Source organism: Streptopelia decaocto (assembly GCF_964273445.1).
Source record: "Streptopelia decaocto genome assembly, chromosome: 24".
Classification (NCBI taxonomy): Eukaryota; Metazoa; Chordata; class Aves; order Columbiformes; family Columbidae; genus Streptopelia; species Streptopelia decaocto.
The window spans coordinates 1682863-1696619 of NC_138679.1; the positions used below are offsets into that span (position 1 = coordinate 1682863).

The window sequence follows — 13757 nt, forward strand, 5'->3', positions numbered from 1 at the left end:
CCGGGCTTGCCTTAGCACGCCCGCCAGCTGCACCGTGCCAGAGCAACCAAACCTCCCCACGGCGGCACCGAGCGCGGGCTCGGGGACAAAGCGGTGCCACCTGCGCTTCCCCCGCAGCCTCCGGGCCGGCAGGAAGCGTGCCGGTGACGCCAGGCCAGAAATATGCACCGACCCCTCTCGTTTGGGAATTCTTGCCATACTTGTCATAGCTGGAAGCAGCCGCTCCCAGCAGGCTACATAAACAAGCCAACATCTGAGGAACTGCCCGAGTTCTGCTGCTTTTGTCTTTCCCCTCTCTGATAAAATAAAAACCAATGAGATTGGTGCTTCTGGGTGACCCCGCGCTCGATGGAAAGCACCGGAGGGACCGTTTTGGGCAAACTGTGGCTCGGAGATGCAGCAGCATCTTCCAGCCGCCCCAACATCCCAACGGGACGGGGTACCGGGTACCCTGGGGATGTGGGGGGACAGTCGGAGGGTGCAATCCTGAATCCAGCCTTAACCCAACCACTCCAGCGGCGTTTCAGTGCGGGACAGCACGCGGGGAGGGCAAACACCCCGCAGAACACCAAACCGGAGCCAGCACGGTGCGCAAACCCTGGTCCGGCAGCCCCAGGGCACCCCGGCGTCGCCCCACACGAGGGGCCGGGAAAGGGGGGGACAGAGGGGGAGCCTGGGGCTGGAAACCCAGCGCAAACCCGCGCGCTGGTTTCTGCTTTTGGCGATGACCTCATGCTTTTTTGGAACAGAAAAAGGCTGTTAGGGCGACAGCATTTACTCCTTGTCTGGGCAGAACAAAGCCGGCTCCATTTTTCTTTTACACTTCCTGCATCAGTAGCTGAACAGCTGAATGAGCTATTCAATTTCTGCCTGAGTACAGCAATTTTTGCCTTTTTTCCCCCCTCCTTAAGACCTCCAGATTTCCACGGCGTGGGACAACCCTCGGGAGAGCTCAGTCTGCTCCGTAAAGAGGCACCAGTTTCGCTCTGGCCGAGGGTTTCTCCATATTTTGGTGTTGCAACCACCCGGTTTATATTCCACACCCTGTTCTGCAGCACCTGCGGCTCCAGCTGAGCGCAGGAGAGCAGCAGGGACACCAAAGCCTTTCACCGGAGCAGTAACAAGGCAATGAAGAGCCCATAAGCTCCTTTAGATTTGCAAAACGTCCCTCAACAGGTTGTAATGAGGCCACCGATTTGAAGACACTTCATGTCCCTCCTGCACCCACCAACAGTGACAGACCCTTCGGAGCTGCGCTCACTTGGTAAACTTGTGCTCCAGCCCACTTTTAATATAGTAGAAGCTTAAAATCACATCATTACTAAACCAAGAAGTCTTATCCTCAATTTCAGGTCCACACCTGTTTTTTTGGGGTGTATTTTTCCCGCAGCTCCGCTATCTCCAGCTGCCCGTTTCCAGGTGGAAGCCGCCCGAGCCAACGTGTCGGACCTTGGGTGGCTTTTCTTATTGTGCCACAGAAGTGAATTTGCTTTTTGCACAATGTGGGTGAGGAATTGTTCTTCCTGCAAACTGAGTCTCCGGGGTTCGCAGCCTGATTTTCGGGGGGGCTTTGCAAAGGACGCAAAGGACGGCACGGCTGCAGGAGAGGGGACACGCGTCTCGGACGCAGCTCCATCTGCATTCATTGCTTCAATATTTTGTGTCTTCAACTGCTCTAGTTTCAACCGGCCAAGGGTTTTGGAAGGAGAGAGCGTCGGGGACGTGCAGCTCCATTTCCTTCCCATTCAAGGCAGCGATTACCTGGCTGAGCGAGCGTGAAATCCCGCAGCCTTGTTTGCAGGGCAGCCCGAACCCCGTCAGCTCCGGCTCGTGCGGTCGCTCTGGCTTCAAACTCCCCATTCTGTGCAGTTTCTCCACAGCAGCTTTGGTGGGTGGAGACGTGGGGCAATGACACCCCAAGCACCTCCCGAACCCCGAGTCACCACGGCACGTTCCGGTGCAAAGGTATTGCTATCGGTTGTTACCTGGTGCCCTCGGCCAGATCCATAACAAACACTCCACCATATAATTCAGTCGAGGTGCTCGAGGGTGTTACGGGTTGATGGTGGTGAATAAATCAGACCTTGCACCGCAACGGCTGCTCCGCGCTCATCCTTCCCTGCTCATCCTTCCCCGCTCATCCTTCCCTGCTCATCCTTCCCGCACTTCTGCTCCATGCAAACAGACAAAGTTAGGATCGGTCTCAATAACAGCAAAACCAAAAATATATAGGTCTGTTCTTGCGGGTCCTGCGTGGGAAGCGCAGAGCTCAGCTCCAAACCCGCATCACCACGCACCAACCCCACGAAAAGCAGGAAAAAGGATGAGTCCTCCTGCACGCTTCTGCTGTTAAGTTGGTATTTCCACGTGCAATCGTTTTGGAAGCGATCATGGAGAAGCACCCAGGTCCTTGGGCACAGAGGATGCCCTGGCTATAAACACAATTCCAATCGGGTTTGTGTCTTCAGTCGTGGCCTGGAGGGAGGTACCGACGTTACTGGTTTTAGTGGGCAGACCGAGCACTAAATCTGGATGTCCTGGCTGGAGTTTGGGCTTGAGAGCAGCTCCACGTTCACCAGAGACTAAGCAGGAAGCCGGGCTGCGTGGCGGCACAGGAATATTAAGTTATAGGAGGAGATAAAAGCAAGGGAAGTTTAGGCTGAATATCACAAAGCGTCCTGCGAATTTCCCCTCGACCCGAGCTGGGAAACGCTGCGAGCACCAGCGCTCAAGGCACTGAACCGGGCCGGGGATGTTTAACTATTTACAAAGGCTGTGCCGGCCGCAGCGCCGATCTATCGGCCTCGTGTGCAAACGCTATCGCAGGGTGCAAGGAGCAGATTTTGGGGCGCGGGGCAGGACCCGGCTGAGCGAGTGGGCGGAAAGGTTCTGAAATGACTTCTGACTCGTCTCCAGATCAGCAAACGCCCGGGGAGGGAGAACCCTGTGACTCAGCAGCCACATCCACCCCCAGCAAACCGAACCGCCGTCCCGGTGTTAAATGCCGCATGGCCGCGACGCTCGCGCCTCCCCCTGCGAGCGGGGGAACGGGCGCTCACCCCGAAACCACAAAACCCACCTGGTTTTAAAGCAGAAACCCTTTAGTCACTCATATTTGCGTCCACGCGATCTCTTCCTTTATCACTGCCCTTTCGCGAGGTTTTCAGCGCAGTTTAAGAGCAAAACTCCACTTTCTACCTGGGAGGCCCCAAACCAGACTGCGCTGGAAATGGAAAAAAGGAGACACCGGAGTCTTTTATATGGGAAAAAGAAGGAAAGCAGAGCTGGGGCACGGGCTGAGTCAGCTGGCAGAGCCGCGGTGTTTTGGTGGGGAAAGCAGCAGAGAATTTCCCCGTCAGTAACTCACGGCTATTAAAAGAAACAAATCCCTGACATATCTACGCTCTCAAGCCCAGATGAAATTCCATCCCTTAAAAGTTATCGCAGGAATAAGTCTCTTTCCTGAGGCTCCCGAACAGCAAACCTCTTCCTGTGCCACACAGGCTCTAAGCCGCCCCTGCCTGCAATCTGTGCACAAACTTGGGCTCTTCATTGTCTCCAACTTACTTCGCTTCTCCCCCAAAATAGGATGGCCATGTTTAGCAAGCGAGTCAGCCACGTGGAAGCGAAGGGAGATGACAAGAAAACCCTAAAATAAGAACTCGAGGCAAACACTGTGAGGAGCGGCCTTTGTTAGGAGCATTGTGCCGGTTTTAGTCTCTATTCAGCAGGGTGCGGGTTGGCGGTGCTGAGCCAGCCCGGCTCTGGGCGCAGGGCACGCAAAGGCCACGGAGCTTGGGTGCAAAGAACTTCAAGTTTTCATTGTGGAGAGAGCGTTTGGTGGGGATTACATCAGAACCACAAGCTACAATATCCCCATTGTGGGAATGGTGAATAACGGGGGAACGCGGCCGGGAGGAACCTTCCCGGCACAATATGCCCCTCAGCTAGGTTATTGCTTTTTTTGGTGTTATGGAAAAAGAAACAGGGTTTGTTCCTTACACTGCAGCTATTATACCTGCGCGCATTCAAATCCCATTTCAAAGTGGCTCTAAAAAGGCTCGTGAGTCCCGCTAAAGCGAACGCTGACCCCGGCGGCACCGCTGCCGGTGATGCGGGATGGAGCTGCGACGACCAGACGTCTGGTCCCACGCATCCGTGAATAAGCCTGGGAGCAGAATTCAATGTCATTTAAACTTTTATGAGTTCTATACGCACACGTCGAGCCCTTTCCCGACTGCAGCCCCAGGGTCGGGGACATCGAGCCACCCCACAGCGAGAGACCGGGCCATCCAGCGTCACTCTTATTGTTGATCTTTGGACCAGAATTCAAGGCTGATTTATTCCTTTTGAGGCTTTTTCCTGCAACTGAGGAGTCCGGGGTGAAGTCTCCCCCTTGCGCCCCCTTTCTGCAGGTCAAAACTCACAATGACGAGCAGTGGGGTGCCCTGGAAGGCTACGGGAATTAACCTGCTTTGGATCTGGTTCCATTCCCGTGTGTGCACAAGGGGAGTGTTTGCAACCATCAGCCTTGGAGAAACAACAGGTTATGGCAAAAATATTTACTGAGAAATGAGATCCCTTCTGTTAGAGTGCGGGGAGATAAGAGGTGCTGTGTGACAGCCCAGCGACGCTGAGCAAACAAGAGAAGCGCTGAGGCTGCTGAAGCGCATCGGTGCAGCGCAGGGCACCGCCAAACCGCAGCCAAAAGCGCCTCAGCCTCGCGAGTGCGACGGGAGAGACCGATCCAGGTCTCAAGCAGCTTCCAAAGAAAGCCAATCAATCTATCGCAGCGTATTTTCGGCTGTCGCGGCATCGCTTGACGCTTTATCTATTCCCAAAGCCTTTCTGAAGGTGCATTATCAAACCCGGAGCGTTCGCAGGGTGTTTGAATCATCGCTGCGTGGAGAAGTTTTGCTCTTTTTATTTGTTTTCAGTCTGTCCCGTTTCAAAACACCGTGTGATCTTCACCCGAACTGAGAACGAGGGTGGTTGAAATGGTAACAGCAGGAACCGCTACCTCTGTTCTGCAAAGCAAGGGCAGGAATCAACCCCCGGCCCGTGCAAACGCAACCGCTTTGTGTTGGGTTCCGCGTCGCTCCGTCCCCAGGTGTCACAGCACCCAGACACCGCCCTGGAGCCCTTCAGAGCACATTTCTTAACACAACTTTGAGCACATTTCAACCAGCGGAGCTGGAGCCATCGACTGGCGTTGGCTGGTGAAAGCACAGCAGGGCCGGTTCGCCAGGTCCACAAACGGATCTTTGGTGTGAGCTGCTCGTGAGAATGTTCTCCTTGGCTTTAAACCGCGATTATCGGGATAACCACGTGGACGCCTCTTTACTGGACACATCTGGGTCGCACCTGCTGGCTCCACCACCAAAGCTTTGCTGCTGTTGGTTCTGCAAACGCGCTCTGCTCCTGCAGCAAAGAGCCTGCAGGGCTGTGGGTGAGGTTACTCATACAAACCCTCCCGGGGGGAGGATGCGAGCAGCAAGAGAAGCACAAGCGCAGCGTTAAAAACCTGAATTTGGTTGATAGCAGTTGCGTCTTGAGTCAGCGAAGAAATCAGGTGCGGCCGTGTCTGCGGTGAGAGCTCAAAAATGCCTTTCCAAGCTGCAACAAACTCTGCTAGGAAACACCCAGGGGCTGCTTTTCCTACGGAGTCAAGCGGAAAGATGCGAAGGAGCTTGTGAACAGCGCTGGGGTTGCACGGGAGAGAGCCCGAGAGCACAAAAACCTCTCCAGACACAACGGGGCCACCAAGGAACCCAGGCAAGCGTGTGCCCCCCAAAACACAGCGCCCAGACGGGCTGTTGCTAAAGCAAGTTCAATATTGCAACAGGGATGAAGTAACACGGCTGGATGGCCACGGGCGATGTGTCCAGACAGCGGGAGAACACTGGGACGGGAGGAAAGCGCCGTTTCCACCGACCCCAGGGAGTCCTGCAGCGACCTGCACTAAATACATTCATTTTTTGCCAATGTGAACCCCAAATCCTCCGATCCCGCCCCAGCAATTAGCGCCCTATTGCGAACAAGGCGCAGAAACCCACTGTGTTCATCTTCGCAAGGAATCTCACCCGCACTGGGAAAATTCAGGCCCGTAATTCCTGTGACAAAATCACACGCTATGGGTCGGTGCTAAGCAAAAAGTTATGCTCTTAACTACTTGCTTCAGAGGTAATTAGCGGTTCCAGTGATGCTGGTGTGACACTCGGGAGCTGGACCGCTCAGGGATGCTCGTCCGCTGCCAGCTCCTGCCTCTGAAAGAGACTTTTAGACATTGGAAATGTGCGTGACCTTTTGCAGCAGAGACATCACATGAGTGTAAATACTCCCACTTGCCTCACACAGCCAGCAAACAGAGTGAAAAGAGTCCTGTGACTTTCTCTAGTCATCTTGGTTTTGTTACTGATGCAGCTACAGAGGCAAAAATGATGCTCGGGAAAAGCTCAGAGCTGGGGGGGTCCCCTCCCTCCACAAGGCAATAAAAACCCCAAGCGGCTCGGTTCCAAACCCAGGGTTTCATCAGCCCCACGGCTGCTGCTGCACTTGTTTCACCCACCAAAGCGATTACCCTAAAAGCAAAGGCCAGTATCTCCACGTGACCGCGGTTTTCACGCAAACCCGGCTCTTTTGGTAACAACCCATGACTGCGGCGTCATGTGAGGGTTTGCAACAAGGAGCGACTCCCCCGCCAGGGCTGGAATGGGCCGGGAGGGGAAGCAGAAGGTCGTTTTCTTTTGTGTGTCTCGCAGGAAGCGAAGTCACGTTGGGCTGGCGGCGGTCCAGCCCTGAGCTCAGAGCCGCTGCAAACGGGGCAGAGCGGCTGCAAAAGGAGTTTACACCCCCGCTGGAAGGGCTGGACCACAGGGCACGTGAGCCCTTTGCCTTCGGGTCTCGGGCGACCTTTGCCTCCCTGTTTTCATTGGGCTGGTGCTTCTGTTTAGAAAATATGTTCAAAAGATCACCTGCTACAGGTCAGGAAAAATAAAGAGATGGAAAACATCCCGCTGCCGCGGGTTCACGGCGGGAAGCGGGCGCTGTTGTGCGGGTGCCGTCGCTCTCTGCTCACCCTGACGTGCCCGAGTTCAGGGGTTGCAAATTCAACCCTCTACCGAAACGCTGAGAATCACCCAATGGGGCTTTTTGCCCCCGGTTTCTATTCGTGCGCTGGACAAGGAGCACAGTTCTGCTTTAGCCCCCATTTCTATATGAACTCGCTTAAATGTGCCTTGAAACCAAAAGAAAGCAACAGGCAAAGCTTTGCTTCTGCACAACGGCAACCAGCTCAGCCTCAAAACCAGCGAGAGTTTAACTGTCCACCCAAGCTAAAGCAACCAGGGGATCTCGCTCCGTCCACCAGAACCTTCCCTTTGCGGCCGTGAAGAAACAGGAGCAGTCAGCACAGTCTTCCCGTTTAAACCCAGGTCCAACTGCAACGGGGTTTAGTTAAAACCAGTATTAGGCTGTTCCACCTCAGGCGGGCGATGCCGGGTCCAGACCTGCCCACCCCAGACCATCGCAACTCGCTCCCTTTAGGGAACGTTTACATAACAGGGACAAAAGCGCTTTTAAACGTGGTCCAAAAAGACACGTATGCTGAAAAGGTCTCAAAAAAGGCACCAAATTTAGCTCCCGCTTTGCATAGCAGGGGAAGAGCTCCAACAAACATCAGCATCCCAGGGAAAGAGAAGAAATGAAGCCGCCTTTACTTTGGGTGCGATCATTCCGAGCCGGAATAAAAGCCAAGGCTTACAGCTGGTAGAGCTGAGCTTTTGCATTGGGACCAGCTCCTCTGGTTTAAAACCAGATTAATTCCAACCAGTAGGTGCTAAACCCACGTTCAGTTCAGCTCCAGAGAGCAGAGCCAGCCTGAGGTTGGAAGAGCGGGAGCAACCAGAGCCGCCAAGAAACAGAAACCGAACCCTATGTCACGTCTTGATTTTGCAAAGAACGGCCTGAGATGGTCACAATACTGTTCCTGGAAAAGTCCGGGGAAAACAGAAGAGGAAACATAAATATGCAACACAAAGCGATGGAAAAAGTCTTAAAATGTAACACGTGCAGCCTCTTCGCGACGGTGACACCACCAAATGTCACAGTCTGCGGTACCAGACACGGGGGACATGGGGGACCCGGCACAGGTTGCGGATGAGACGTGGTGATGAAATCCCCGCTCTCTGTTCATAAAAACACGTAAGAGGGACTAGAAATGAATCAAGTCGCAACAGCGAATACAACATTTAACTCACTCCGCAGCCTTGGGTGCTGTTGAGAGACTCTGGATGGGACCGCGCTGTGTTCTTTAAGGAAAATGATGATCCTTTTGGGTCCCAACTCGGGGCATTCTATGAAAAAAAGGCACCGCAGCACATCAGCATAACTTGTATTATTTTAAAAGGATCTGTTTATAAGCTTCATCGCTAAATACCCAAAACAGAGCTGCGAGCGGGAGGACAACTGGAAAACCGTAACCCCTGCGCCGGCAAAGTTACCGCGGAGTGGAACAAGTGACGGGCACAGGAACCAGCGTGATTTTCTGCCTGTCCTGTTGCGCCGGGCAGCAGGAAGCTCGGATCCTGTGATAAGCTCGTTTGCAGAGGGGCGAGTGGAATTTCACCGGGTTTTTAACTCATTTACACAAGTCCATCGCTTGTGGAGGGTGTGAGGGAGCCGAAAAGCTGGGAGTGCTGCAAGAAATAACCCCGAGTTTGTGCTCAGACCTACAATGAACGCAGCCCTGCACACGGGAGGTTAAAACGTCCCACGGAAAGATTGGTATTGACCAAACCCTTCTACCCGTCAAACGACTCGGCAGCCAAGCTCTGCGCCCTAAAAATCATCAATTCCACGCTAATTGCGGCTGATAGAAAAGGAACGGCCCGTGTTCCCCGAGCGGAACGGAGGTGCCACCTGCCCGGCGGTGCCGCCGCTGGCAAACCACAAAAGGCCACTTTTATCACCAAAACGCCGCCGGTTGGTGCCCAAGCCTGGATAAAGACGGCGTGCGTGCCTGGCGCTGCGATGCACAGAGCACAGTCGTTAATCCCCGGCTAATTAACACCCTCACGCAGCACATGAAGTGATGAGGAACACGTTACCAGTGCATTAAGAAGTTACAGATGACACACACACCCTGTCGGCTTCTACATATATTTCCCATCCTTCTTACCCATCCCAGCGACGCTCGGTCCAGCATTTCCTACCCAGGAACTATATGCTAGTTTTAAAATCCAACCTGATTCATTTAATTGTATTTTTCACCCCAAACCCTGCTATATAATCCCCAGAAATACATTCAGGCTACTTTAAAAAGTCCCAAACAGCACATGTGTTCAAGAAACCAGGGTTCACTTTGCCAAGAGTGAAACACCGAACCAGATGAGGATAAGACATCGTACAATGCAGAAGGAAAAACACAAACCAGCCACCTAAATGCAAGGTTTATATCTTCCAAATCTGATTCCAGCACTGGCTGTGGGGACGGGGCAACAGCACCATGAGACGGGGGCTCCGGATTATTATGGAGCTTCTGAAAGAAAAGGGGTGAAACAAAACAACAATATTTGCAAAGCGCAACGGGGTTTTTAGTCTGGTTCTTTTTTTCCAGCAGAATGTTTTTCAGGCAGCTCGCCAGCACCACTTCAAAGAGTGAAACAAAGCATGTGGTTCGCGCACGGCTTTGTGCTTGAATATGAAACACAACAAGAAGAGGCCGGGGCTGAGCGAGGCGGGCGAGCGCCGCTTTGATGCCGGAGAACAGACGTCACCGGCTGCATCACCGGGGGCCGGGGAACCCTCCCCCGGCTGGGGGAGGCCAAAAACCCCCTTTTGCTCCAGCAAAACGACACGGTTGAGTCAAGCGCTGGCTCACGGGCGGCAGTTCGGGAGGTGGGACCGCGGGGACGTCCCCGTGAGAGCTTGAAACGGGGGGTGCGAACCGTCTTGTTTTATCCTTAGGAAAAGGCGGCACGAGGGTTGTAAAACTCACCGAGCAAAGCGCGTTCCCAACACACCGAACCTGCGCGGTTCCATTTTAATACAGGACCATTAACCGCGCGTTCCAGGTTGTTTTTGCAACTGGCTCCTGCCTGTCTGCAGCCCTTCATTTAGACGCATGAAAAGGACAGGTCTTAACGAAGCAAGAAGCGCGATTGCCAGCAGAGCTAATTGCAGCAATTCCACAAATTCCAAGCGGGTAAAACACTGGATTTGGGTCTCGCTGTTGAACCTGCTGACCCAAAGGACCCGGCCCTGAAGCTCGGGTGCTCTTCAATCCCATTTCTGCTGGGTTTTGGAGCAGGTTTTGGAGCCCGGGGACAGGCCAGGACAGCGTATTTGAAGCTGAGCGCCATGGTGCTGGGCAGAAGCTGCTCTCGGATGGTTGAAGGGACACGGGGAGCGATGGGTCACTAGAAAGTGAATTCAACACCGGGTTTTCTGACCTGTCGACCTGAGGCAATGGCCGGACCCGTGTCAAGGAAAGAGCGGCTTGTTTCTACTTATTAAAGCGGAAGGAAACGCTCCCATCAACAGGAGCTACAGCAGCGCCGGTGACAGCTGCTCTGAGCTCATTCACCCTCAGGAGATGTGGACACCGAACTGCACTCAACTGATGGACAAAAACAAGCCCTGAGAAACCCTCTGAGCTGCTGGGGAAGGAAAGTGGTGTCGGCTTCTTGTTTTGGTAACCAGAATAGAAAGAGGAAAAGTGACCGAATTCCTGAAATAAATGAACATCCACCTAGAAAAGCCTGGTTTTAAACCCCGGTGTGAGCCCAGCCTGTTTCCCCAGCGCCCATTCACCTCCAAACACCCTCGAGGTCGCTGATCTGACCCGCTGCAGCGGACAAGTTACTTGTCCTGGAGACCCTTTGGGTGAGGGCAGCACATCCACGGCTCGAGCACCCGAGTCCTGCAAAGCTTTAAAATACCGTGAAGAGGTTTAGCAGCAAAATCCACAATTATTGCTGGAAGCTCGCACGTGCCCAACAACGCGATGTGTGCGACAGCGGCAGATCTGCTGCTTGCAAACCGTCCCCAGCGCTCCCAACTCTCCGCGTTCATCGACAGATTTGTATAAGAAGGGACTAATTACTGCAGTAGGAACCAGCGCAGCAGAACACGGGCAATGACTGCAGGACGAGCGGGAGGCCAAAAAGCAGAGAACACTCATTAAAGGCCTCGGAGCATCGTGACACATCCCGTGCTGCCGCCCACGCTGCTGGCAAACACAACAAAACACATTCAGTATGAAAAGGGACAGCTGATGCTGCAGCGACCCGACCGCGGCGTGACCATAACGTGGCTGCCCCTCCGCTGGGTTCATCCCCAAAGCTTTGGCGTCTCACGCCCAGACCTGGCAGACTCAGCTTTAGACTCAGCTTTGGCCCAGGGATGACTCGGCAGCCCAGCCTTGTGAGCGCACACGTGGCCGTGGCCGATCGAGGCGGCTCGGAGCCGGTGAATCAGCCTCGCTTTTGGAAATGTCAGCGCAGGGGTGGCAGCGCGGCGGTGCCAGCGCCGGGAGCCGCCGGCAGGAACCCGCCAAGCTCAGGCCCAAATTTAGGGTACTCACCGAATGTGCTGCTAAACGTGCCTTAAATGTGGCTTGTTAAAAATAAGAAGGTTTATTTGGATCCGGCATACGGCACATTGCATCATCTGGAGTGTGCGGAGGGACAGATGGCGAGAGTAAGGCAGAGCCTTCCATGTTAGGAGCCGCTTTAAATGATGGTTTAGTAAGTTTTCCAGGGGCTGTTTGAGTCAAGAGAAATGAAGAAAGAGAAGATGAGCACTCCACCAACTAACGCTTTGCAGGAGCTGACGGCACGAAGAGATGAGAAATCCGCTCCCGGTCCTGCAGTGCTTTGGAAGCAGTTGTTAATGTGACTGCCAAGCAGTTGCTGGCGCTGGGGCCGGGACGGCAGGTTCCCGGCGCTGCAGGAATCCCGCACGGCTCCTGTTACCTCCCGAATCACCTCCTGCATCAGCGCCAGCTCCCACCGCCCCTCCAAGTTGATGCATCAGGGTAAACAACATCTGAAAAGCCACTTGGAACCAAGGTCACGCATTTGTCACGTCAGACAGCACGGCTCACGGCTGCAGAGCGGCACCACCTCACCCCCCGGCACCGCGGCGAGGTTTGGCCGCCAACCTCCAACTGCTGGCGATTTTACGAGAAGACAAAACGGCTGTTCAAATCCACGAGCGCGGTGACATGAGTCTCGGAATTACGAGCAAGAGGAACTGCAATATGTGGTGCGGCAAAACCAGCCGGCTGTTAGCGAATATTCTCCCGGAGCCGAGAAACCCAGCTCGCCCGCCCTATGGAAACCGAGGAAGCGCATTTGAAGGCGACATCATCCCCAAGTTAAGAGCAATAAAGAGCCAAAGCTCCCTGTGAGCCTCTGGGCTCCTGATAAAGCGCCTGAGATAATCACAAAAGCTCCACTTTGCTCAAAGCCACCGGGCGCCCTGCGGAGCCGTCCCCACCGCCCGCAGAGCCGCTGCGGCCCGACGGTCGCCGTGTTACGGCGATAAAAGGCCACGCGATGCGTTCTCCTCCTAACAGGTTGACATCCGAATTAACACAGGCCTTTGAGCGCCAGGAAAGGCGCATCGTCGGTGCCCAGAATGGAAACCCGCGGCTCCTCGAGGCCGCCGGGGGAGCGCTGGGGATGCGGAGAGGCCGCTCTGATCGCTGCGACCCAGCGGATGCGTCTTTCCGAGGGTTTAAGTCCCAGGTTCGGTGGCTGTCCGAAGCTATTTGCGAGTGCACTGTAAATGAGCGCTACTTCTCAGCAAGATAAACAGCGTGGCGATGATGCTCCAGCTTCTGTGCCAAAACAAGGTGAACTCATTTTCTACCCACGTTCTGCAGAACGATCCCGAGGTCGTGGGGCAGCGGAGGGAGCAGCTGCGGGGGGCAAACCCGCCTCCAGCCCTCGGCTTGGCTTTAAAAGCTTGGGAGCGGTATTAAGTGAAAGGGCTACCATCACAGCAGAGCTTAAATTAAACCTCCAATGTAGCTTTGCATGGGAAAAGCTACACGGTGTATTAATTTACATGTGGCACCGGGCGACTCATTGTAGAGAAGCCGTCTGTCTGTCTGTCCAGGGGTGTCTGGAGGACGCCGGTGGGTCCTCCTCGTCCTGCACAGGGGTGGTTGTAGCTCAGCACTTTCTCCATCTTCTCCCAGACTTTCCAGGCGATCCGAGTTCAAAACCCTCGTGTGTGAACCCAAAACGAGCCGCAGGTCACGGCCTGAAGTTACGGGTGGGTTCAGAAATCTCCCCAACGCGTCCTGCTGTGTTCACAACCAAAATACCGCAGGCAAAACCCCCTCTGGCCACAGAAAGGGGAAGAGGTTCGTGATTCTTCCATATGCCCTGAACCCCTCCTGGCCTTGGAGCCTTGGGCCAGACACGGCGCTCAACAGGTTAATGAGCTGGAGAGCTGATCAAAGGACAGATGTTTATTCCCCCTTTAATTTCTGTTCCAGTCGCAAATATTTATCTACAGAAGTCATAGCGCTAATCCCATCTCCTTCCGAGCTTTTAAGTTTCGTGATCAAAGTTGTACCATTTCTTGAAGACCGTATTTCAATTTCAGTTAGTGGTCTCTTCTACAGAATGATTTGAAGAAACATTTTTCATAGGGGAAATTAAGAGAAAATGGGTATGTTCTAGTGAAAATTAAAAGGAACATCAAAGTAAAAGCAGGCAGCTTAATTTCACACCATCCCTTCC

General features: G+C 54.0%; 1 protein-coding gene across 9 annotated transcripts in view; it reads right to left on the reverse strand.

The window, feature by feature from the left end:
• The window catches only part of GNG7 (G protein subunit gamma 7), a 45486-nt gene that overhangs the window by 4190 nt on the left and 27539 nt on the right, over positions 1 to 13757 (reverse strand). Inside the window, exon 3 of one of the 9 annotated variants that reach the window (XM_082071810.1) lies at positions 3080 to 3223. The exons of 7 other annotated variants lie outside the window; for them this stretch is intronic. The gene's annotated coding sequence lies outside the window, so the exon portion shown is untranslated. Of the gene's footprint in view, positions 1 to 3079; positions 3224 to 11584; positions 11737 to 13757 lie in introns of those variants that run through there. One more of the 9 variants, XM_082071813.1, reaches the window with a different exon arrangement.